Source organism: Stegostoma tigrinum, chromosome 13, assembly GCF_030684315.1.
Source record: "Stegostoma tigrinum isolate sSteTig4 chromosome 13, sSteTig4.hap1, whole genome shotgun sequence".
NCBI classification, from domain to species: Eukaryota; Metazoa; Chordata; class Chondrichthyes; order Orectolobiformes; family Stegostomatidae; genus Stegostoma; species Stegostoma tigrinum.
This window is the reverse complement of record NC_081366.1, coordinates 66,744,445-66,771,287: the sequence shown is the minus strand read 5'-3', so window position 1 is coordinate 66,771,287 and position 26,843 is coordinate 66,744,445.

Here is a 26,843-nt window from a genome sequence, read left to right as displayed (position 1 = left end):
AGTAGTAAGCTTGCATACAGTATCATTCTCTGATGACAAAATTAGGCCTGGAATTTATTAGATAGTTTTTGAATCCAAATGGCTGCTGTACTGTTTTCACATCTGATGCTCAGAGCATTTATGGGATCCAGACAAAGTCCTTTCATTTCTGATGCATATCTTATGTACTTAACTCTGGGCATATGCAATTGAATCATCGTTTTTGTTCAGCATTGAATATATCTGGCAAACTGCCAGTAGCAGTCACACTAGATACTGGCTGAGTTCTACAATGGTTTCTTCTATTGCATCTCCTCATTCATAGGCGAACAGATCATTCATAATAGATTCTACTTGCGAAGATTACTGACAATCTCATGCTGTCTGTGTTGACGTTCTTCTGGGGTAGAAATGCCAAATGGCTTACCCAACAATCTGAATCTGCCAAACGGCATCCAGAATGTAGTTGGAATTCTGTTACTTTCATCATGTTTCACTTGTGAATAACCATCTTTCACATCCAGGGTAGTAACGACCTTTGCTTTCACAGGTTGTGGTATAATTTCTTCAATGAGCAGTGAGATCATTTCCAAGTTTACTGAGTACATTTGGATCAAAGTAAACTCTCACTTTTCCATGGATTTTCACCAGCACCATGCTGCTAATCCAGTCAGTAGAAGCTGTAACATTCTTTATTAATCTCTTCTTCTCCAGTTTTCCTAGTTTGTATTTAAAGTTGGGCATGTGGGTGGCTGAATCTTTTTTTGGCAGATTCTGAACTGGTTTCACACTTTCACCTACTTCAAGCTAATATTCACAAGAAAGGCATCCAAGGCCTGTGAAAGCATCTTTGTTTGCTATGATCTATTTGCCTTAGTGGCCTGTGAAATGCCGCCAATCCTTCCCAGTACATTTAGGGTTATAGTTGGTTGTTTCAGCTGAGATTTGTATAAATGTTCCCAATCCAGAACTTCCATCTTCATTCTTCCCAATGCATTGAGCTCTCAGATTCATTCTTTCTTTTGGGATGTATATCATTACATCATATAGCCTGAACTTTACCTTCAAAGCCTTCATCTCTGGGTAAACATTGTGAACAACTTCACACAGATCTCTAAAACACATAATGTTTCACAAAGCATTTTGTGTCTGACATTTAACATCCATTTTGCGTTCTCCTTCTGCAATCATCACTCTTTTCAGTCACAAACAATTTTTCACCTTTAGACCTCGTGATATCAACCAGTTGGAGGGTGTTGAATGATTTACCAGAATCATCAGTTAATATCTCTAAGCTGCCAGCTCTATTGCCTTGTTTTGATTCTTTATAGCTAAACATTTGCATGCCCAGTGATTCACTGTTTTTTTGGAGTTATAGAAATGCTTTTCCCATAATGGATATGCTTACTTTTATTTTGTGTGATGTCCTTCATAATATTTATAGCGTGTCCTCTGATCTTTCTCTCTCTAGTGCAGAAGGAAGCCATTCAGCCCATTGTGCTTGCATCACCTTATTAAATCAACATTATTACCTCGTGCTGATCTCCTGCTTTTTCCCCATGCTCTTACACATTATTTTTATCTTAATACCCTCTTCAACCTACCTCCGCCACACATCCACTCAATGTATTCCATACCCTAACTATTCCCTGAATGAAAAATATTTTCCTCTTTTCACCCTTGCAGATCACTTAAATCTATGCCTTCCTGCCCTTTTTCCTTTTATGAGTGGGTACAGTTTGTCCATATGTACTTAATCCTGCTCACTCATGATTTTGAAAACTTTCAACCAGATCCCCTCTTAGCCTTCCTGTCTCCAAGGAGAACAGTCCTAACTACTTCAATCTGTCCTCAGAGTTGAAGTTCATCATCCCAGGAACTGTTCTTGCAGGCCACTTCTGTACTCTCTCCAATGCATTCAATCCTGTATTGTGTTACACAAAACTGTACTTTACTCCAGCTGAGGTCTAACAACAAGTGTCTTATATAAGTTCAACATCACCTCCTTATTCTTTTACTCTATGCTCCTATGAATAAAGCTGAAGATACTACTACTTTACTCACTGCTCTCTCTGCCAGCCTTGCCACCTTTGATGATCTATGCACAGATACACTCTGAACCTGTATCACACTTAAAATTGTAACCCTTTTTTTGTTGTCTTTCAGTGGTCTTCCAACCAACATACATCACCTCACATTTCTCTGCACTGAATCCCATCTGCCACTTATCTGCACAAGCCACGAACAATGCCCTTATTGCATTTGACACTGTCTACATAGTTTATAACTCTTCCAAGTATTTTTGTCATGTGTAAACTTTGAAATATCCCCGTGCACACCAAGATCTCGATCATTAATGAATATCAGTCAAAGCAAAGGTTCCAATACCAAACCATGGAGAATTCCATTACAAACTTTCCTCCAGCCTGCAAAATATCTAGTCTCCCATCATGCAGCTAATTTTGTATCCATGTTGCAACTGGCCTTTTCATTTTGTGACCTATAACTTTTCTTACAAATCTATTATAAGAACACTGTACCAAATGCCTCCTGAAAATCCATGTACACAACATCAAAAGTGTTACCCTCACTGACCCTTTCTGTTGCCTCTTCAAAAAAAACAGGCAAATTAGTTAAACATGATTTCCCCTGTGACTGTTACAATAATGACTGCAATAGGACAGCATCAAACGAATGTGAAGTGTCAGATACACACTGGTGCTTTGTGAAACTTTGTGAGCTTCATACAGCTTTGTAAAATAGATTAGGCTGGTGATCCTAAAAGTGGAGGCATCAAATATACAGTTGAGGCTGTACAATGGAATGATTTTGTCCCAAGAGAATAAATGAAGCTGAAAGCCCTATTCAATGGTAAGAATGAAGATCTTGAGTTCCAGATTGTACGTGTTAAGCAAAATTTGGTCTGAAGCAAGTGTAAAGCTTGGGCTGGTAAAGGTACTCATTTCAGAAGAGATTTGTCACATTTTTCAGGCTGTTAAGCCATTGACTGCTGAGCAACTCCGAGAACATTATAATGATTATTTTACAAATTTGTACTGTTACAAGTGTATGGTGATACTGGGGCGTAGAACAAGAAGCAGATTGCTCCAGAATAGAACTGCAGTGATTGGAACCAGGTTGACATTATTAAATACAAGGTTCTTGAGTGGGGTTGTTAAAAAGTAGTAACTAGGAGGTTGGCTAAGCTCACCATTAACATGTCTAGGCAGCAGGACGTGGAAGGGGTTATGTGTATCCCCCCCCCACACTCTCGATGCCTTTGGGCGTAGTTGGCATGGCGGGTTATGCAGTGCTTTATTTCCCCCACAAAATCTATTTTGATTTGATCCCTACCCTCCCCCTCACTTTTTCTTTCACATAGGCATTGTCCCTATGGGGGCAGTGCTTGATGCAGTGTGCACCAATACTCTCGACATCATTTGGAAGAGACCGAGACCACGGGGTGTGGAGTGCTTTACTTCCCCTTTGAATTCCATTTTGATTTGATCCCTACCCTCCCCCACACTTTTTCTTCCACGTAGCCTTTGCCCCCAGGGTCTTTGCTTGATGCTGGTTCTTTACATCACATGTGTGTTTTTCCTGGTGGTATTATGTTAATAAAGTTATCTCCATGCCTGTTGTTTTCACTGTGTCTTGCACCTACACACACACATGGGTGCTGGGGACAATAATGAATCTAAATAGGAGATTAAGAATCTGCTCAGTTCAGTGGACTGCCTTGAGCTGATTTGCCACAGCCAGTGTACTGTGCCCAAGTAAATAAAGGGGTGACTTGGTGATGGGACATTGGCCTCTGTGCAGTTATTTCAGCGGCAATGGGAAAAAACAGGGTGTACCTGAAGAACATCCACTTGCAACTGTCATCTAGGAGTTGGGGTAAGTATTTCTGCTATCATGCCTCGATTTGGAAAACCTGACATGTTTGACCCTCCTGTCAAAAGCTGGGCCCAGGATATGGAAAGAATGTGATATGTTTTCTGAGCAAATGATATTGGGGCAGATGAAAAGCACTGAGTAATCCTCCCGACTGCATGTGGGCCGACAACATTTTCAGTTTAAGGGTCTTAACTTTCTCAGCGTCACCAGACACAAAAACATTCCAAAGGTTGACAGGGGGAGGTGATGGCCTAATGGTATTATTGCTGGACTGTTAATCCAGAAACTCTAATAATGATCTGGGGACCTGGGTTCAAATCCTGCCATGGCAGATGGTGGAATTTGAATTTAAAAAATATCTGCAATTAACAGTCTAATGATGACCACAAATCCATTCTTCACTAATGTCCCTAGGGAAGGAAACTGCCATCCTTACCTGGTCTGGCCTACATGTGACATCAGATCCACAGGTTGACTCTTAACTGCACTTTGGGCAATTAGGGATGGGCAATAAATGCTGCCTAGCCACCAATGCCCTCATCCTGTGAGTGACTCCTGAACCTCCTCTAATCCTGAGACACCATTGGTTTTATTCGGCCGTTAGAGAACAGAGTGAAATGTATCAGGATTTTTGACGAGATTATGGCAGAGGCAGGTGATTTTAGGTTAACCCTGAATGAGATGCTGAGAGATTGTTGGTTTGTGGGATCAATGATGCAGAAGCGCCCACTAGCAGAAGCCCAACTGGAATTCAAAGAGGCTCACAACTAGCTTTGTCATTAGAAAATGTGGCAAGTGGAACATGGGGGAGCTACTGGGCATCCCAATGGAAGCGACCACTCTCACCTGTCCAGTTGAGCTGGGGGAACAACACATGAGTGTAGGAAATTGCAGAGCCTCACACAGGGCACATCCTGAACAGAGAGACCTGAGGCCAGTCCACAGCAGAACCCCGCAACAAAGCTGGGCCTCGGCCAAGTGACTAAACAATTCTTCAGGATTTGGGCTGACAATCCATTGCAGTTGTTGCTAGTATGCTGACTTGAGACAACAAAGAAGTCTTACAAGGTCTCACTTGAGTAGGCAAACTCATAGGCCGGTACCCAGGGGAGTGCACACCCTGGAAAGTTTGCCTACGCTTGAGTGGGAACAATTAAATTTCTTAGTGACGCCCAAATCAGAGCTAATTATAATTAATGTTTGGTTAAATGGTCACCCAGTTCCTGTGGAGGTTGATAATGGCATAGCCGCATTTATGGTTGCAGAATCTGTCTTTAACAGTCCAACCTTTAAGCTTGCGCAAGATCTCAAGTCCCAGAATTACTCGACAATTAATAGCTATAACGGTTTATATCAATATACGGACTACCACTTGGGGTATCATCAGCCCATGGCTTTTCCCAGCAGACCATGAAGAACATTTTACAAGGACTACTCCAGGTTGCCATTTATCTGGATGATATACTAATAACAGGGAAGAACATTAAAGAGCACTTGGAGAACTTGGATGTGGTGCCTAAACGTTTCTCCCAAACAGGTGTATGCTTTAGCTGGGAAAATCTTGTGTTCCTGGCACTCCAAGTGACCTGCTTAGGTTACAGAGTTGACAAAACTGTTTACGCTCATTGAAGAATAAAATGAGGGCAATCAAAGGAACCCCGGCTCCCACGTCCGTTCCAGAGAGCTTAGGTCTTTTCTTGGGTTAGTGAATTATTGTGGAAAATTCATACATAACCTGGACTTCATCTTGGCACCATTACACCTGCTACTCCTAGAAGTAGCCTTTAGGGAAATGAAAAAGCGGCTATTGTCAGCTAAGGTACTGGTCCACCACGATCCAAAGTGAGAGGTAGTGCTGATATGCAATGCCTGCCCATATGGTATCAGGGTAGTGTTGGATCCCAATGACCCAACGGAGAGGAACACCCCAGGGCATATGCTTCCCGCTCTTTGGCTGATGCTAAATCAAGTATACCCAGATAGAGAAGGAAGGTTTAGCAGTCGTCTTTGGTGTGAGGAGGCTCTACCAGTAACTGTACAGACAGGAATTTATGATAGTAACAGATCACACACCTCTGCTAGGGATACTGAAGGAAGACAAGGCTGTGCCGCCAGTAGCTTCCCATAGAATTCAGCATGGGGCCTTATTCTCAGCAAGTACAAGAACAGCTATAACACTGTCTTGGAAGTAAAGTAGCTAATGCAGATGCCTTGAGTTACTTCCACTGGTGATACCTCCCCTAGAAGAGTCCATTTTTCCTTTAAACTTCCTGGACAACCTTTCAGTCATCGTGGGCAATATTCGACTGTGGACACAAAAAGATTCTGTCTTAGTGAAACTAAAACAGCTGGTGATAATGGGGGAGCAGAAGGGTCATTGCAACCAGGATTGAAACCTTTCTGGATAGAGACCAGATCACCATAGAGGATGGTGTATTGCTACGGGAAGCCAGGTTTATTGACCTGAGTAAAGGTCACTGCCACATATTGGCTGAACTCCATCAAAGTCATAGAATCATAGAATCCCTACAGCGTAGAAACAGGCCATTCGGCGCAACAAGTCCACATTGTCCCCGCAAAGAGCATCCCACCCAGACTCATTTCCCTACCCCTGATTTCCCATGTCTGACCCACCTAACCTAAACATCCCTGGGCACTATGAATAATTTAGCATGGCCAATCCACCTACCCTGCACATCTTTGGTGGACTGTGGGAGAAAACCGAAGCACCGGAGGAAACCCATGTAGACACAGGGAGAATGTGCAAACACCCTACAGACAGCCGCCCAAGGGTGGAATTGAACCTGGGTCCCTGGCGCTGTGAGGCAGCAGTGCTAACCACTGAGCCATCATGCCAATTGAAGTCATCAGGATTTTCCAAGATGAAGATGCTAGAAAGTGCCCAGAGTGCCAACAAGGACAAAAACTGCCACCAGTAGCACCTCCACATTCATGGGAATTGCTGGGTAAACCCTGAACTCGGTTGCATTTTGACTATGCCATTCCTTCCATGGGTTCAATCTTCCTGGTCATTGTGGACACCCACTCAAAGTGTTTGGATATGCATAAAGTTCATTCAGCAAACTCAGGGGTGGTGATTGAGAAGCTGTGAGCATTGTTTGCACTATATTGACTCCTGGAGGTACTGTTCACATTCAGTGGGACGTCATTTAGCAGCAGGGAATTCAAATGTTTCCTAAAGTCCCAAAGAATTTAGCACATAAGGACTGCTCCATAACATTTGTCATCCAATGGTCCGGTGAAAATAGTGGTCCAAAAGTTAAAGACAGGCTTAAAGAAGTAGCCTACGGCATCACTTGGGACCAAACTGTCCCAGTTCCTGTTCGATTATAAGACCAACACATAAGCAACAACAGGGATAGCTCCAGCAGAGTTGCTGATGGCAGGAAGACTCCACATTGGTTTAAACCTGATATTTCCAGATCTGCGGGGGAAGGTGAAATGCCAGCAGGAATGTTAATGCTATCCAGATGCCACAGAGACAATTTAATTCACGGGTGAAGCTTGGTGCAAGAACCATGGAAATGGCCCTGTATGGGTATGAGGTGAGGTTGATGCAAGGTCAGGCCCGGTGACTTTCAAAGCCCCGTACAAACACCTGGATCACCCTAAAGCTGTAACCTTGCAAACAGGGCAGGAGCAAAATATACCTGGCTCCTGAGAACAGCCCAAAGACTCAGCAGAAACTGCAGATGCTCTCCTTCCTTCCAGTGTCGAGGAAACCTCAGAGTCATCAAAAATGAGATAACGAGAGCTCAGAGGCAGTATGTTTCTGTTAGGGTGAAAAGCAAGGCTGGTAGGTGTAGGGAATGTTGGATGACTAGAGAAGTTGAGGTTTTGGTGAAGAAAATGAAGGAAGCATATGTCAGGTATAGACAGCAGAGATCGAGTGAATCCCCAGAAGAGTATGAAGGCAGTATGAGTATACTTAAGGGGGAAATCAGGAGGGCAAAAATGGGACATGAGATAGCTTTGGCAAATAGGGTTAAGAGGAATCCTAAGGGATTCCACAAATACAGTAAGGACAAACGGGTAACTAGGGAGATACAGGGCCCCTTAAAAATCAGCAAGGCTGCCAATGTGTGGAACCGCAGGAGACTAGGGAGGTACTAAATGAGAATTTTGAATCAGTGTTTACTGTGAAAAAGGATACGTAGGATCATAATTATTTAAACTTTGTGTCACATATAGACATGATGGTTAAAAAGGTGTTTAGCACGCTTGCCTTCATCGCTCAGAAGAACTGGACCTGGGATGAAAGCATTGCATGAAGGAGCTACAAACAAAAGACCAGACCTATATCCCCGGACTTAATAAGCACCCAGCAACAATCCCCTGTGCTATGCTCCAGTCACACAGGAACTGGCTCCCTATCAAATAAGGTGATACCACCTCCACTTTTGCACCCTCCCCTGTCCCGCCTGAAGATCCTATAGCCCGGAATGTTAATTTGCCAGTCCTGATCCTCCATCAACCGGTTGCTGAGACAGTACAACATTAAAGTTCCATGTGTCAATCCATACCTTTAACTCATCTGTCTTGTCTCTAATACCGCCTATCATTGGGAAACAGAGTGGGGAGTGGAAAGTGTATGCTGGTTAGAGTCATAGCTCACACATAGGAAAGTCATTGTGGTTGCTGGAGATCAGTCATCTCAGTGCAAGAATATTGTTGCAGGAATCCCTCAAAGCAATGTCCTAGGCCCAACCACCTTCAGCTATTTCGTCAATGACTTTCCTTCCACCTTCGTTCATGACTCTTCAGGTACTCAGATATGTGTGTCTAAGACTTGGATAACATTCAGGCTTGGGTTGATGAATGGCAAACTTTTACACCACTCAACTGGCAAGCAATGGCTATCTCCAACAAGAGAGAATATAACTTTTGTCTAGTCTCTCCTTAAAGCAATTTAGATAACTCTGACCGGAATATTATAAATGAATTTGCTGTGGAGTCCTACAATACCAAAGCAGTCAAATCAATACATACACTAACTTATGCCAATTCAAAACAGTCCCAACTTTACTAAGAGAAAAGTTACAATGATTTTTAAGACTAAACATAGTATTTTGAATCTTTAATCCTGTTTGGCCCCTTAATCTTCCCAAGTTTCCTGCAAATGTATGCAGTCAATCTATCTTGGGATCTATGAAGCTGCTTTCTCCTATCTCTCTCGCTCGGTCTCTCTCTCTCTGCATGGCCAGCTGGTCTCTGCCTCTTGCCATGCTGGTCTCCTCAGAAGGCCTCAGTTGATTTCAAGAACTGTTCCAAGAGAGAGGTCTGTAGGTGAGCCCTGTTTTGATACCTTCTAGATGGTTTTCTGGAACATTCTGTAGTTCTGGCCAATCAGAGAGATACACTTAATAGTTTGAAACATGAGTCAATCATTTAGATGGCATGCTACAGTTAGTTTCTTTGTGTAGTAGGACCTGGTGTCATTCTGTCTGGGCTCTCCTTTGTGTAGTAGAGAAGTTGCTGGAGGTATGTCTGTCCAGAATGACTGTTGTCTTTTTACAGTATGTTAATATCATTAGCACCTGGCTGCTGTGTTTGCAATGTGTCTGGTGAGTGGGTTTTGTGATTTCGGAGGTTCATTTGGCTAGTGCCCCCAGCATCCCTTGCTGTTTGGCCAAGTTAGCAATCTATCTGGGTTTTCACAGCTAGGACGCTGCCACATTCACCTTTTTTGAACAGAAAAAAGCTCCTGCGAATGAAGTTCAAACCAAATTATAAAAGCTCACTATGTTTGTTGTCAGGGGAGTCTACATGTTGGTACAGAAGCCATTGTGTATATTGTGTACATTGGCCAAGTTTATTATATGAGAAAAAGGGAAAATCCTGTCACTATAATTAATGGACAATGTTCAGTAATCAGAACAAGTACAAGTAACAATAGTACTAACCCTGGGATTTCCATCCATGTGAAAGCTTCTATGTGCATGTACAGTATTATTCAGAGTGAGTAGCTGATCTCGGGATATCAGTCTTTCTCAGCCTGCAACCCAAACAAATACCTTTATTTATAATTCAAATATTTTCAACTTCATAGGTACTAAGCCTAACTTTGTCACTCTGGATTACTGGAATCCAGAGCGCCAAACCCAGTACTTCGCCAAAACTGTCCTCGCAGTTGTCATTATACCATACCTTGTTGAGCTGCTGCAGCTGACAACTAGTGATGTTGGTGTGAGCTCTCTCCTGGAACCAATGTACATAGAGTCATATAGCATGCCTCACTAAGCCAGGGTGGGAGCTTCCCTCGGCTAGCCTGCCTGAGTCCTCCCTCAGCTGTTCAATCATCCAGTTTCACCAGATGCTGCTCACTGTTCTCCCTGATTTGGCCCTGGATGATCTTGTTGTGACCCTCTAGTATCGTCACGAAGTGGTGGCTAGACTGAATCTCCATAGTTATCCTGTGGTCTCTTGTTGATTAGCTGCATTCAGTTCTTATGGGTTTGATTGATTTGTTGGGTCAAGATTCTGAGTTTATTTTCCAAATTAACCAAATCAACGGCACTGATGTTGGCACCCCTGCCCTGTACGCTGTGTCTAGATCATTAAGGATATCTCTTTTCTTTCATCTATTAACTGCTAGAGGGCGCATCTGTACATAACTGCAAAGTCTGGTGGGTCATACCACAGGTATCCTGGGTACATTGTTTTCCCTTGTGCCTGTGTTACATTTTTGGATAGTCATTACAATAATAGATAATATACAATAAACACTTTGTAAGGATTACATCACTGTCTTGGCGTAGCCGCTCTGGTGTGCTTCCTAAAATGAGAACAGGGCTAATTTCTGAAATTATCTTTGTCTAATAGGTGACACCATTCTCCATGTAACATTTTAAAATTGTCAAATTGTCCAATTGTCACCCCTCTTTTTTTTTTAAGAAGACGAAAAGGGCAATAGAATAAATGCGCCCAGTATGTGGATGGCAGCTTGTGCATTTGTGACTGGGTACCTTTAACGCTATTGCTATTACAGGGTTGCCCCTGTCATCTTCAATGTATAAACCACAGCCTGTTTCCATTCTAGCTGTTGCTGCCAGTATGGTACCCTGGATGTTGGCCTCTTTTTCCGACTTCCCAGTGCCAGTTTGGAAGTTTTGGTACCCAGCAGTCCCGGATGAAATGGCCAGTTCGGCCACAGTTATGGCACAGATCAGGTTTGAGGCTCATTTGTGGGGGTTTCCCTATTCTGGGGGCAGGGGAATTGTATGGAGGGTGAGTCTGTCTGGGTTTTCATGATATATTCATGCCCCTTCTTTCATTCCTCCGAGTTGGAAGTGGGGGTGTAAGAGGTCTGGACCACACTTTTGTGCATGGGTTCTGATTTTGGATGTGGGACAAAGGGTAGGGTTTGAAGGTGCTATCACCTGGGAGAAAGGTGGCAGGGGTCCCCATCTGTGGGGTGGAGGTGGAAGTGTCAGTGTAGGGCCTCTCGTTAGCTTCCTGAGGAGGTAGGACCCCAAAGGCACAGAGTTTTCCATTCTGAGCAGAAATTTGGTTCTCTGGGGGCTGTATTTCTTCCCGGTACGTTGAATGCTCATGACTAGGACCTGATGTCCATTGCTCTGCATAGCAGGCTTGGGCAACCTTCATGATTGCATGGAGCTCCATGCATTGTTCTTCCAGCTTCTCAATGTATGCTGAGGCTGCCTCCTGATCCTCAATGGCACTTCACACACCGGAATGGGCTCTTTCTAATTGTGACTGCAACTGTCCTATATGGATCAGAATTTCCTGTATTCTGGTGTCCTGCTCTTTAATCACACGCTTTAATTTTTCTAATTCATCAGCAGTGATTTCTAATTGCTCCTGCAGTGATGTAATCTCATCTGGTCGTCTACGGGAGTCTTCTAGGCTACATGCTGTTGCTATTTCTGTGATTTCTTAGTGGCCTTCCTTCCAAATTTATTATGTGTTTCTTGCCCTTTGTTTTGGAATGTGGAACCCATGGTCCAGGGCAAGTCTAGGCTGTTAAGAATTCTGTCCATTTGGGCCACTTTTTAAAAAGGTATAGTCCTCCCATATTGGATGCAGGAACACTTGTCCCATTTTGCTAAACAAGCTGGGTTCATTACTGGAATTGTCTCAAAAGTAAAGCTTCCTCAATTCTTTGGAACTCAAAGGTCCCTCAACGCTCTTGATCTCAAAATAAAGTTTGCTTGACTCTTAAAATAAAAACTGACTTTCCCTTGACTCCATCTCCACCAAACCTTCTTGAGGTGGGTCAACAAGGGGTCGAAATACAAAGTAAACTTTCCTCTACACATTAAAATGCAAAGTAAGTTAAAATTAAAATCTCCTCAGCTCCATTACCATCAAACACAGGGACAAAAAGTGTTTAAAATTCAGAAGAAAATGTCTTTTACTCATCGGAACTGAAAATAAATAATATAAAACTCTCCTTGTTCTCTCAAGGAGTCCAAAGTGTCTCTAAGGTTTCTACACGAGAGGCACATATCTATCCCCACCTCGGCTGACTTCCTCAGGGGCTCACAATACGCAACTATCCTTTTCCAGCTCATACTTTACTCACTCTGGCTGTAGAACACCTGGATCATGCAGCGCCCGTCACATTTTAAGGTACCTGGTTTATGTGCCTGCATCTTGCACGTTCAGTTATATCCAGACCTTCATGTGGAGCAGCTGCCCTCTTAACAACCAGCTCAGGCTGAATGTGCATGATACCAGGCAAGGTTGGCTGCTCAGGTTTGGAGGACCTTAAGGGTCACTTAAGGTCTCTTAAAGCCCCTTAACAGTAACACCAACCATTGTCTGGTTCCTCTTTAAACAAGTTACAGATAACTCTGACCAGAATGCTACGAATGAATTTGCTCAGGTATCCTACAATACCAAAGCAGTCAAATCATTACGTACACAAGCGGGTACCAATAGAACACAGTCCCAACTTTTATTACAAACAAAGTTAAAGTCATCTTTAAGGCTAAACATAGCATCTCTAATCTTATTTCAACCCTTAAGGTTATAATACTCTCTGAGTCTCTTGGAAACTTATACCGATGTTCTTTCTGTGGCTCTGTCTCTGGGTCTGTGAAACTGCTTTCTTCCTCTCACTCTGTCTGGATGGTTAAATGGTCGCTGCCTCTTGTCTTTCTGCTGCGATGAACAGCAGCCAAAAACCCGATGATTCTGAGAGCGGGTTCCAAGAGAGAGGTCTGTAGGCGAACTCTGCTGTTATACCTTTAGGATGGTTTTCTGGTGTTTTTCTAGTTCTGGTTAATCAGGGAGATACATTACTGGCACACAGTGGCAGCAGTGTGTACCATCTACAAGATGTTGCAACTTATCAAGGCTTCGTCCAAACCCTCCTACTACTACCATCTAGGAAGAAAAGCATAGCAGATACATGGAAACTCTATAAGCTGCAAGTTCTCCTCCAGACCATTCACCAGCCTGGCTTGGAAATATGTCTGCAGTCCTTCACAGTCATTGGGACAAAATCTTGAAACTCATTTCCTAACAGCAGTGTGGTAGTTTAGATCTGTTTAAGGTGGAGGTTCATCCCCACTTTTTCAAGGGTAATTAGGGATGGGCAATAAATGCTGGCCTAACTAATGACAGTCTATTCCTATGAGCAAATAAATTTTTAAAAAATCCCTTCAAATTTAACTGGCATAATGAACATCAAATTGTTATATGTTAAACTCCTAGTTAAAGTTTACAGCATATCTCTCTTTTTTTAGAAAATGAGAATTCCCTTTGAATTCACTCTATCATTCATATATTAGCTACTAGGGATCTGCCTCTAAATTTTACTGGATTCCTTACTGTGAAATTCTCTAGTTACGTTTTTAAAGCTCTAATTATGCTTTATGGGTCATTGTCAAATTCAGTGGTTGCTGCAGGTGGCAATATATTGCTGAAATTAGCTGAAGTACAAATGGGCCAGTTAAATGAGAGCTTACATTTATGTGGTGCCTTTCATGATGGCAGAATGCTCCCAAAGTGCTACCTATCCAGTGCCATGCATTTGTAATTCCAGTTATATTTGTAATGTAGGAACAGCAGCAGAAAACCCGTGTGTTGCAAGATCGTACAAAAAGGTGGTAAATTATTGAGGAAGGGTGAAGGAGGCTTCAAGGCGATTTAGACACAGAGTGAGTGGCAAACACATAGCAGATGCAATAGAATGTGTCTACGTGTGAAGTTATCCACTTTGGTGTGAAAAACAGAAAGAGTATTTTTTAAACAGTGATAAGTAGGGTAGCTTGGATATACAAAGTGATCACGGTGTCCTTGTACATCAGCCAATGAAAGCAGGCTAGCAAATGCAGCAAGCAACTAGGAAGCCAAATGGTATATCGGCCTTCATTTTAAGAGGATTTGAGTTCAGACGGAGGGATTTCTTACTGGAGTCCTACAGGGCCTTGGTGTGGCCACATCTGGAGAATTGTCTGCAATTTTGACCTCCCTACCTAAGAAGAGATATACTTGCCAGAGAAAGTGTGCAGCCGAGGTGCTTTAAACTGACACCAGGGATGGCAGGACTTGCTGCATGAGGACTGGTTCATTTGGCTGGAGTTCACTAGAGTTTAGAATGATGAGAGGGGATCTGATTGAAACGCATAAAATTATAACAGGGTTGTAAAGACTAGATGCAGGGAGGATATTTTGCCTTGGTTGTGGACACAGTTTCAGGATATAGTTTAGGACCGAGATGAGGAAAATATTCTTCAACTCAGAAGGTAGTGAATGTGGAATTCTCAACCTCAGAAGGCTATGGAGGCCAGATCACTGAATATACCCAATAAAGTTTTTTTTTAGATTTTAAAAGCATCAAAGATATGGTGAGAACAAAACAAAATGACATTGAAAGAGCGGATCAGGCACAATCATGCTGAAAGGGGGGAAGCTCAGAGGGCTGAATGACTTACTACTGCTCTTGATTCTATGCTTCTATAATGTTGTCTCAGGCATAATTGTTATCAACAGCCCAGGGAGCTCACTCATTCTTTTTTTAATCGCACCATGGGATTTTCCACTTCTGCCTGAGAGGTCAGACCTGCTGAAAGACATCTGAAAGACAGCACATCTGACAATGTTACACTCCACTGGGAGTATCAGCCTGGTTTATGTTTACATATTTCTAGAGTGGGACCTGAAGCCTTGTTCTCTCGGTCAGAGGCAAGAATGTTACCGCTGAGCCAAGACTAAAAAGTAAACCAGCTAAGATTGCTGCAGTTGATCCCTGTCTACACTGTCTAAATGGGAAATATATATTCATTAGGTGTGACAGTACACCAAGGGATTGTGATGGCCCTGAATGACATGTCTAGATTTGAAGCTACAACTTATAATTGAAGAGCTTGTACAAGGTACAATAAAAGGGGATTCCTGAAACTAGTTTCAGCAAAGCGGAACACCTTCAGGAGGACATCAAGGAATATTGGAAAAAAATAATAGAATTACTTTTTCAGCTTTGATGATTGATCAAAGAACTACCTCAATGACACAATATTGGCAGAAAGATAGGTGCTAAAACAATGTCTGAAATACTCTTCCCCTCCAGTGCTGTCTAACCAGGATCTAGACTGATAAAAAAAATCAAGCAAACAACTTCGAGATAACAAGGTGTAGATCTGGATGAACACAATGGGCCAAGCAGCATCAGAGGAACAGCAAGGCTGACGTTTCAGGCCAAGACCCTTCTGAAGAAATGCATTTCCTCATTGGGTCTAGGCCTAAAATGTCAGCTTTCCTGCTCCTCTAAAGGTGCTTGGCCTGCTGTGTTCATCCACCTATACACCTTGTTATCTCAGATTCTCCAACAGCTGCAGCACCTACTGTTTCTGAAGCAAACAATTCCCATGGGCCAACTTAGTTTCTAGTTCAAGGAGCAGATTTAGACTCATTTATTTAGAATTAGATTTAGTTATTTGTCACATATACTTATATATTCCTATATTTAGTACATCAAAAAGAGCACAGAACTGCCACTCGCTGGTACCCACTTGGTGGCAAAAACAAGAATGAAAAGATATTAGCAATGCTAACAGGTAAGCCATCAGTGCCTCACCGGCCTCACTCTCACTGTCACTGTCGCACCGGGGCTACCAGACCCACTCTCACCGCCATCACTGACTCACTAGCCCAACTCTCACCGCCATCACAGCCTCACCGGCCCAGCATTCACCGCCATCACTGCCTCACCGGCCCCACTCTCAACGCCATCACTGCCTCACCGGTCCGACTCTCACTGTCATCACTGCCTCACCGGCTCCACTCTCAACGCCGTCACTGCCTCACCGATCCTACTCTCACCGCCATAACTGCCTCACCAGCCCCACTCTCACTGCCATCACTGTCTCACCGGCCTCGCTCTCACCGCCATCACTGCCTCACCAGCCCCACTCTCACTGCCATCACTGTCTCACCGGCCTCGCTCTCACCGCCATCACTGCCTCACTGGCCCCAGTCTCACTCTCACTGCCTCACTGGCCTCACTCTGACTCTGACTGCCTCACCGACCCCACGCTCACCGCCGTCACTGCCTCACCGGCCCCACTCTCACCGCCATCACAGTTTCACCGACCCCACTCTCACCGCCATCACTGTCTCACCAGCCCCACTCGCACCGCCATCACTGACTCACTAGCACAACTCTCACCGCCATCACTGCCTCACTGGCCCAGCACTCACCGCCATCACTGCCTCACTGGCCTCACTCTCACCACCATCACTGCCTCACCAGCCCCACTCTCACTGCCATCACTGCCACACCAGCCCCACTCTCACCGCCATCACTGCCTCACAGGCCCCATTCTCACAGCCATCACTGCATCACTGGCCCCGGCTCCACTCTCACTGTCACTGTCTCACCAGCTCCACTCTCACCACCATTACTGTCTCACCATCCCCACTCTCATCGCCAACACCGCCACACCGGCCCCACTCTCACAGCCATCACTGCCTCACCGGCCCCACTCTCACCGCCATCACTGCCTCACCGGTCCCACACTCACTGCCATCACTGCCACACTGGCCTCACTCTCACCGCCATCACTGCCTCACCAGCCCCACTCTCACTGCCATCACTGCCACACCGGCCCCACTCTCACCACCTTCACTGCCTCACTGGCCCCACTCTCACAGCCATCACTACGCCAATGACCCCACTCTCACTGTCACAGCCTCACCGGCCCCACTCTCACCGCCATTACCGCCACAGCGGCCCCACTCTCACAGCCATCACTGCCTCACCGGCCCCACTCTCACCGCTATCATTGTCTCACCGGCTCCACTGTCAATGCCATTACTGCCTCACCGGCCCCACTCTCACCGCCATCACTGTCTCACCGGCTCCACTCTCAATGCCATCACTGTCTCACCAGCCCCACTCTCACTGCCATCACTGCCTCACCGGCCCCACTCTCACCGCCATCACTGCCTCGCCGGTTCCACTCTCACTGCCATCACTGCCTCACCGGCCCCACTCCCACTGTCACTGCCGCACCAGTCACACTCTCACCACCATCACTGTCTCCCCGGCCCCACTCTCACCGCCATCACTGTCTCACCTGCTCCACTGTCAATGCCATTACTGCCTCACTGGCCTCACTCTCACCGCCATCACTGCCACACCGATCCCACTCAAACCGCCGTCACTGCCTCAAGGGCCCCACTCTCACCGCCATTACTGTCTCACCATCCGCACTCTCACCGCCATCACTGCCACACTGGCCCCACTCTCAACGCCATCACTGCCTCATTGGCCCCACTCTCACCACCATCACTGCCTCACCGGCCCCACTCTTACTGTCACTGCCTCACCGGCCCCTCTCTCACCGCCATCACTGCCTCACCCACCCCACTCTCACTGCCGTCACTGTCTCACCAGCCTCACTCTCACCACCATCACTGCCTCACCGGTCCCACTCTCACTGCCATCACTGTCTCACCGGCCCCACTCTCACTGCCATCACTGTCTCACCGGCTCCACTGTCAATGCCATTACTGCCTCACCGGCCCCACTCTCACCGCCATCACTGTCTCACCGGCTCCACTCTCAACGCCATCACTGTCTCACCGGCCCCACTCTCACTGCCATCACTGCCTCACCGGCCCCACTCTCACTGCCATCACTGCCTCACCGGCCCCACTCTCACCGCCATCACTGTCTCACCGGCTCCACTCCCAACGCCATCACTGTCTCACCAGCCCCGCTCTCACTGCTATCACTGTCTCACCGTCCGCACTCTCACCGGCATCACTGCCACACCGGCCCCACTCTCAACGCCATCACTGCCTCACCAGCCCCACTCTCACCGCCATCACTGCCTCACCAGCCCCACTCGCACCACCATCACTGCCTCACTGGCCCCAGTCTCACTCTCACTGCCACACCGGCCTCACTCTGACTCTCACTGCCTCACCGACCCCACGCTCAACGCCGTCACTGCCTCACCGGCCCCACTCTCACAGCCATCACTCTCGCACTAGCCCAACTCTCACTGCCATCACTGCCTCAGCACTCACCGCCATCACTGCATCACCAGCCCCACTCTCACCGCCATCACTGCCACACCAGCGCAACTCTCACTGCCATCACTGCCTCACTGGCCCCATTCTGACCGCCATCACTGTCTCACCGGCCCAGCACTCACTGCCATCACTGCCTCACCGGCCCCACTCCCACTGTCACTGCCTCACCAGCCCCACTCTAACCGCCATCACTGTCTCAGCGGCCGCACTCTCACCGCCATCACTGTCTCACCGGCTCCACTGTCAATGCCATTACTGCCTCACCGGCCCCACTCTCACCGACATCACTGTCTCACCACCCCCACTCTCACTGTCGCTGCCTCACCGGCCCCACACTCGCTGCCGTCACTGTCTCACCGGCCTCACTCTCACCGCCATCACTGCCTCAGCAGCCCCACTCTGACTGCCGTCAATGTCTCACCGGCCTCACTCTCACTGCCATCACTGCCTCACCGGCCCCAGTCTCACTCTCACTGCCTCATCGGCCTCATTCTGACTCTCACTGTCTCACCGGCCTCACTCTCACCGCCATCACTGCCTCAGCGGCCCCACTCTCACCGCCATCACTGTCTCACCAGCCCCACTCTCACTGCCATCACTGTCTCAACGGTCTCACTCTCACCGCCATCACTGCCTCACCGGCCCCACTCTCACGCCATCACTGTCTCACCATCCGCACTCTCACTGCCATCACTGCCACACCGGCCCCAGTCTCAACGCCATCACTGCCTCACCGGTCCCACCCTCACCGCCATCACTGCCTCACCGGCCTCACTCTCACCGCCATCACTGCCTCACCAGCCCCGGCCCCACTCTCACTGTCACGGTCTCACCGGCCCCACTCACACCGCCAATACTGTCTCACCATCCCCACTCTCACCGCCAACACTGCCACACTGGCCCCACTCTCACAGCCATCACTGCCTTACCGGCCCCACTCTCACAGCCATCACTGCGTCATCGGCACCACTCTCACCGCCATCACTGCCTCACTGATCCCACTCTCACCGCCATCACTGCCTCACCGAACCCACTCTCACTGTCACTGCCACACCGGCCCCACTCTCACCGCCATTACTGCCTCACCGGCCCAACTCTCACTGTCACTGCCACACCGGCCCCACTCTCACCGCCATTACTGTCTCACCATCGCCACTGTCACCGCCATCACTGCCTCATCGGCCCCAGTCTCACTATCCCTGCCTCATCGGCCTCACTCTGACTCTCACTGTCTCAGCGGCCTCACTCTCACTGCCATCACTGCGTCACCAGTCCCACTCTCACCGCCATCACTGCCACACCGGCCCCACTCTCACCGCCATCACTGCCTCACCGGCCCCACTCTCAGCGCCATCACTGCCTCACTAGCCCAACTCTCACCGCCATCATTGCCACACGGGTCCCACTCTCACAGCAATCACTGCCTCACCGGCCCCACGCTCACCGCCATCACTGCCTCACCGGCACCATACTCACCACCATCACTGCCACACCAATCCCACTCTCACCGCCATCACTGCGTCACCGACCCCACTCTCACTGTCACTGCCACAACGGCCCCACTCTCACCACCATTACTGCCTCACCAGCCCCACTCTCCCTGCCGTCACTGTCTCACCGGCCTCACTCTCACCACCATCACTGCTTCATTGGCCCCAGTCTCACTCTCACTGCCTCGCCGGCCTCACTCTGACTCTCACTGCCTCACCGACCCCACGCTCAACGCCGTCACTGTTTCACCGACCCCACTCTCACTGCCATCACTGTCTCACCGGCCCCACTCTCACTGCCATCATTGCCTCATCGGCCCCACTCTCACCGCCATCACTGTCTCACCGGCCCAGCACTCACCGCCATCACTGCCTCACCGGCCCCACTCTCACCGCCATCCCTGTCTCACCGGCTCCACTCTCAACGCCATCACTGCCGCACCAGCCCCACTCTCACTGCCATCAGTGTCTCACCGGCCCCACTCTCACTACCATCACTGTCTCACCGTCTCCACTGTCAATGCCATTTCTGCCTCACCTGCCCCACTCTCACAGCCATCACTGCCTCACCGGCCTCAGCACTCACCGCCATCACTGCCTCACCGGCCTCACTCTCACCGCTATCACTGCCACACTGATCCCACTCTCACCGCCGTCACTGCCTCACCGGACTCTCTCTCACCGCCATTACTGTCTCACCATCGCCACTCTCACCGCCATCACTGCCTCATTGGCCCCACTCTCACTGCCGTCACTGTCTCACCGGCCTCAATCTCACCACCATCACTGCCTCACCGGCCCCAGTCACACTCTCACTGCCTCATCGGCCTCACTCTGACTCTCACTGTCTCACCGGCCTCACTCTCACCGCCATCACAGCCTCAGCGGCCCAACTCTCACCGCCATCACAGCCTCAGCGGCCCCACTCTCGCCGCCATCACTGTCTCACCGGCTCCACTCTCAACGCCATCACTGCCTCACCGGCCCCACTCTCGCCGCCATCACTGTCTCACCGGCTCCACTCTCAACACCATCACTGTCTCACCGGCCCCACTCTCACCGCCATCACTGTCTCACCGGCCCCACTCTCGCCGCCATCACTGCCTCACCGGCCCCACTCTCACAGCCCTCACTGTCTCACTGGCCTCACTCTCACCGCCATCACTGCCTCACTGGCCCCACTCTCACCGCCATCACTGCCTCACTGGCCCCACTCTCACTGTCACTGTCTCACCGGCCCCACTCTCACCGCCATCACTGCCTCACCAGCCCCACCCTCACTGTCACTGCCTCACTGGCCCCACTCTCACCGCCTTCACTGCCTCACCAGCCCCACTCTCACCGCCATCCCTGCCTCACCAGCCCCACTCTCACCGCCATCACTGCCTCACCGGCCCCACTCTCGCCGCCATCACTGTCTCACCGGCTCCACTCTCAACACCATCACTGTCTCACCGGCCCCACTCTCGCCGCCATCACTGCCTCACCGGCCCCACTCTCACAGCCCTCACTGTCTCACTGGCCTCACTCTCACCGCCATCACTGCCTCACTGGCCCCACTCTCACCGCCAGCACTGCCTCACTGGCCCCACTCTCACTGTCACTGTCTCACCGGCCCCACTCTCACCGCCATCACTGCCTCACCAGCCCCACCCTCACTGTCACTGCCTCACTGGCCCCACTCTCACCGCCATCACTGCCTCACCAGCCCCACTCTCACCGCCATCCCTGCCTCACCAGCCCCACTCTCACCGCCATCACTGCCTCACCGGCCCCACTCTCGCCGCCATCACTGTCTCACCGGCTCCACTCTCAACACCATCACTGTCTCACCGGCCCCACTCTCGCCGCCATCACTGTCTCACCGGCCCCACTCTCACCGCCATCACTGTCTCACCAGCCCCACTCTCACTGCCCTCACTGTCTCACCAGGCTTACTCTCACCGCCATCACTGCCTCACTGGCCCCAGTCTCACTCTCACTGCCTCACCAACCCCACTCTCATCGCCATCACTGTCTCACCAGCCCCACTCTCACTGCCATCGCTCTCTCACCAGCCCCACTCTCACTGCCATCACTGCCTCACCAGCTCCACTCTCACCGCCATCACTGGCTCACCAGCCCCACTCTCACCGCCATCACTGCCTCACCAGCCCCACTTTCACCGCCATCAATGTCTCACCAATCCCACTCTCACCGCCGTCACTGTCTCACCGGCTCCGCTCTCACTGCCATCACTGCCTCAACAGCCCCACTCTCACTGCTGTCACTGTCTCTCCGGCCCCACTCTCACTGTCATCACTGCCTCAACGGCCCCACTCTCACCGCCATCACTGCCTCACCGGCCCCAATCTCACTCACACCGCCATCTCTGCCTCACCGGCCACACTCTCACTGCCGTCACTGTCTCACCGGCCTCACTCTCACCGCCATCGCTGCCTCACCGGCCCCAGTCTCACTCTCACTGCCTCATCGGCCTCACTCTGACTCTCACTGTCTCACCGGCCTCACTCTCACCGCCATCACTGCTTCACCGGCCCCACTATCACTGTCACTGTCTCACCAGCCTCACTCTGACTCTCTCTGCCTCACCGACCACACTCTCATTGCCATCACTGCCTCACCATCCCCACTTTCACCGCCATCACTGCCTCACCAGCCCCACTCTCACCGCCGTCACTGTCTCACCGGCCCCGCTCTCACTGCCATCACTGCCTCAACAGCCCCACTCTCACTGCTGTCACTGTCTCTCCGGCCCCACTCTCACTGTCAACACTGCCTCACCGGCCCCACTCTCACCGCCATCACTGCCTCACCGGCCCCAATCTCACTCTCACCGCCATCACTGCCTCACCGGCCACACTCTCACTGCCGTCACTGTCTCACCGGCCTCACTCTCACCGCCATCACTGCCTCACCGGCCCCAGTCTCACTCTCACTGCCTCATCGGCCTCACTCTGACTCTCCCTGCCTCACCGGCCCCACTCTCACTGCCATCTCTGCCTCACCGGCCCCAGTCTCACTCTCACTGCCTCATCGGCCTCACTCTGACTCTCACTGTCTCACCGGCCTCACTCTCACCGCCATCACTGCTTCGCCGGCCCCACTATCACTGTCACTGTCTCACCAGCCTCACTCTGACTCTCTCTGCCTCACCGACCACACTCTCACCACCATCACTGTCTCACCAGCCCCACTCTCACGGCCATCACTGCCTCACCGGCCCCACTCTCGCCGCCATCACTGTCTCACCGGCTCCACTCTCAACGCCATCACTGTCTCACCGGCCCCACTCTCACCGCCATCACGGGCTCACCGGCTCCACTGTCAACGCCATTACTGCTTCACCGGCACCCCTCTCACTGCCATCACTGTCTACCGGCTCCACTCTCAACACCATCACTGTCTCACCGGCCCCACTCTCACCGCCATCACTGTCTCACCGGCCCCACTCTCACTGCCATCACTGCCTCACCGGCCCCACTTTCACCGCCATCACTGCCTCAGCAGCCCCACTCTCACAGCCCTCACTGTCTCACTGGCCTCACTCTCACCGCCATCACTGCCTCACTGGCCCCACTCTCACCGCCATCACTGCCTCACCGGCCCCAATCTCACCGCCATCACTGCCTCACCGGCCCCCCTCTCACTGTCACCGCAACACCGGCCCCACTCTCACCGCCATCACTGTCTCACCAGCCCCACTCTCACCGCCGTCACTGTCTCACCAGGCTTACTCTCACCGCCATCACTGCCTCACTGGCCCCAGTCTCACTCTCACTGCCTCACCGGCCTCACTCCGACTCTCACTGCCTCACCGACCCCACTCTCATCGCCATCACTGTCTAACCAGCCCCACTCTCACTGCCATCGCTCTCACACCAGCCCCACTCTCACCGCCATCAGTGACTCACTAGCCCAACTTTCACCGCCATCACTGCCTCACCGGCCCAGCACTCACTGCCTCACTGGCCTCACTCTCACTGCCATCACTGCCTCACCGGCCCCACTCTCACCGCCATCACTGCCAAACCAGCCCCACTCTCACTGCCATCACTGCCTCACCGGCCCCACTCTCACCGCCATCACTGCCTCAGCAGCCCCACTCTCACCACCATCCCTGCCTCACCAGCCCCACTCTCACCGCCATCACTGCCTCAACAGCCCCACTTTCACCGCCATCAATGTCTCACCAATACCAGTCTCACCGCTGTCACTGTCTCACCGGCCCCGCTCTCACTGCCATCACGGCCTCACCAGCCCCACTCCCACTGTTGTAACTGTCTCTCCGGCCCCACTCTCACTGTCATCACTGCCTCACCAGCCCCACTCTCACCGCCATCACTGCCTCACCGACCCCACTCTCACCGCCATCACTGCCTCACTGACCCCACTCTCACCGCCATCACTGCCTCACCGACCCCCCTCTCACTGCCATCACTGTCTACAGGCTCCACTCTCAAAACCATCACTGTCTCACCAGCCCCACTCCACCGCCATCACTGTCTCACCGGCCCCACTCTCGCCGCCATCACGGTCTCACCGGCTCCACTGTCAACGCCATTACTGCTTCACCGGCCCCCCTCTCACTGCCATCACTGTCTACCGGCTACACTCTCACCGCCATCACTGTCTCACCGGCCCCACTCTCACTGCCATCACTGCCTCACCGGCCCCACTCTCACCGCCATCACTGCCACAGCAGCCCCACTCTCACAGCCCTCACTGTCTCACTGGCCTCACTCTCACCGCCATCACTGCCTCACTGGCCCCACTCTCACCGCCATCACTGCCTCACTGGCCCCACTCTCACTGTCACTGTCTCACCGGCCTCACTCCGACTCTGACTGCCTCATCGACCCCACTCTCACCGCCATCACTGTCTCACCAGCCCCACTCTCACCACCATCACTGACTCACTAGCCCAACTCTCACCGCCATCACTGCCTCACCGGCCCAGCACTCACTGCCTCACCGGCCTCACTCTCACTGCCATTACTGTCTCACCGGCCCCACTCTCACTGCCATCACTGCCACACTGACCCCACTCTCACCGCCATCACTGCCTCACCAGTCCCACTCTCACTGTCACTGCCACACTGGCCCCGCGCTCACCGACATTACTGTCTCACCATCCCCATTCTCACCGCCACCATTGCCTCACCGGCCCCACTCTCACTGCCTTCACTGCCTCACCGATCCCACTCTCAATGCCACCAATGCCTCATCGGCTCCACTGTCAACGCCATTACTGCTTTACCGGCCCCCCTCTCTCTGCCATCACTGTCTACCGGCTCCACTCTCACCGCCATCACTGTCTCACCGGCCCTACTCTCACTGCCATCACTGCCTCACCGGCCCCACTCTCACCGCCATCACTGCCAAACCAGCCCCACTCTCACTGCCATCACTGCCTCACCGGCCCCACTCTCACCGCCATCACTGCCTCAGCAGCCCCACTCTAACCACCTTCCCTGCCTCACCAGCCCCACTCTCACCGCCATCACTGCCTCACCAGCCCCACTTTCACCGCCATCAATGTCTCACCAATCCCACTCTCACCGCTGTCACTGTCTCACCGGCCCCGCTCTCACTGCCATCACTGCATCACCAGCCACACTCCCACTGCTGTCACTGTCTCTCCGGCCCCACTCTCACTGTCATCACTGTCTCACCAGCCCCACTCTCACCGCCATCACTGCCTCACCGGCCCCACTCTCACCGCCATCACTGCCTCACCGGCCCCACTCTCACCGCCATCACTGCCTCACTGGCTCCAGTCTCACTCTCACTGCCTCACCGGCCTCACTCTGACTCTCACTGCCTCACCGGCCTCACTCTCACCGCCATCACTGCCTCACCGGCCAAGCACTCACCGGCCACACTCTCACCGCCATCACTGTCTCAGCAGCCCCACTCTCACTGCCGTCACTGCCTCACTGGCCCCAGTCTCACTCTCACTGCCTCATTGGCCTCACTCTGACTCTCCCTGCCTCACCGGCCCCACTCTCACTGCCATCTCTGCCTCGCCGGCCCCACTCTCACTCTCACTGCCTCATCGGCATCACTCTGACTCTCACTGTCTCACCGGCCTCACTCTCACCGCCATCACAGCCTCACCAGCCCCACTATCACTGTCACTGTCTCACCGGCCTCACTCTGACTCTCTCTGCCTCACCGACCACACTCTCACCGCCATCACTGTCTCACCAGCCCCACTCCACCTCCATCACTGTCTCACCGGCCCCACTCTCGCCGCCATCACGGTCTCACCGGCTCCACTGTCAACGCCATTACTGCCTCACCGGCCCCACTCTCACCGCCATCACTGTCTCACCGGCTCCACTCTCAACGCCATCACTGTCTCACCGGCCCCACTCTCACTGCCTCACCGGCCCCACTCTCCCGCCATTACGGGCTTACCGGCTCCACTGTCAATGCCATTACTGCTTCACCGGCCCCCCTCTCACTGCCATCACTGTCTACCGGCTCCACTCTCAAAACCATCACTGTCTCACCAGCCCCACTCCACCGCCATCACTGTCTCACCGGCCCCACTCTCGCCGCCATCACGGTCTCACCGGCTCCACTGTCAACGCCATTACTGCTTCACCGGCCCCCCTCTCACTGCCATCACTGTCTACCGGCTCCACTCTCACCGCCATCACTGCCACACCGGACCCACTCTCACCGCCATCACTGCCTCACCGGTCCCACTCTCACCGCCATCACTGCCTCACCGGCCCCACTCTCACTGCCATCACTGCCTCACCGGCCCAGCACTCACTGCCTCACCGGCCTCACTCTCACTGCCATTACTGTCTCACCGGCCCCACTCTCACTGCCATCACTGCCACACCGACCCCACTCTAACCGCCATCACTGCCTCACCAGCCCCACTCTCACCGCCATCACTGCCTCACCAGTCCAACTCTCACTGTCGCT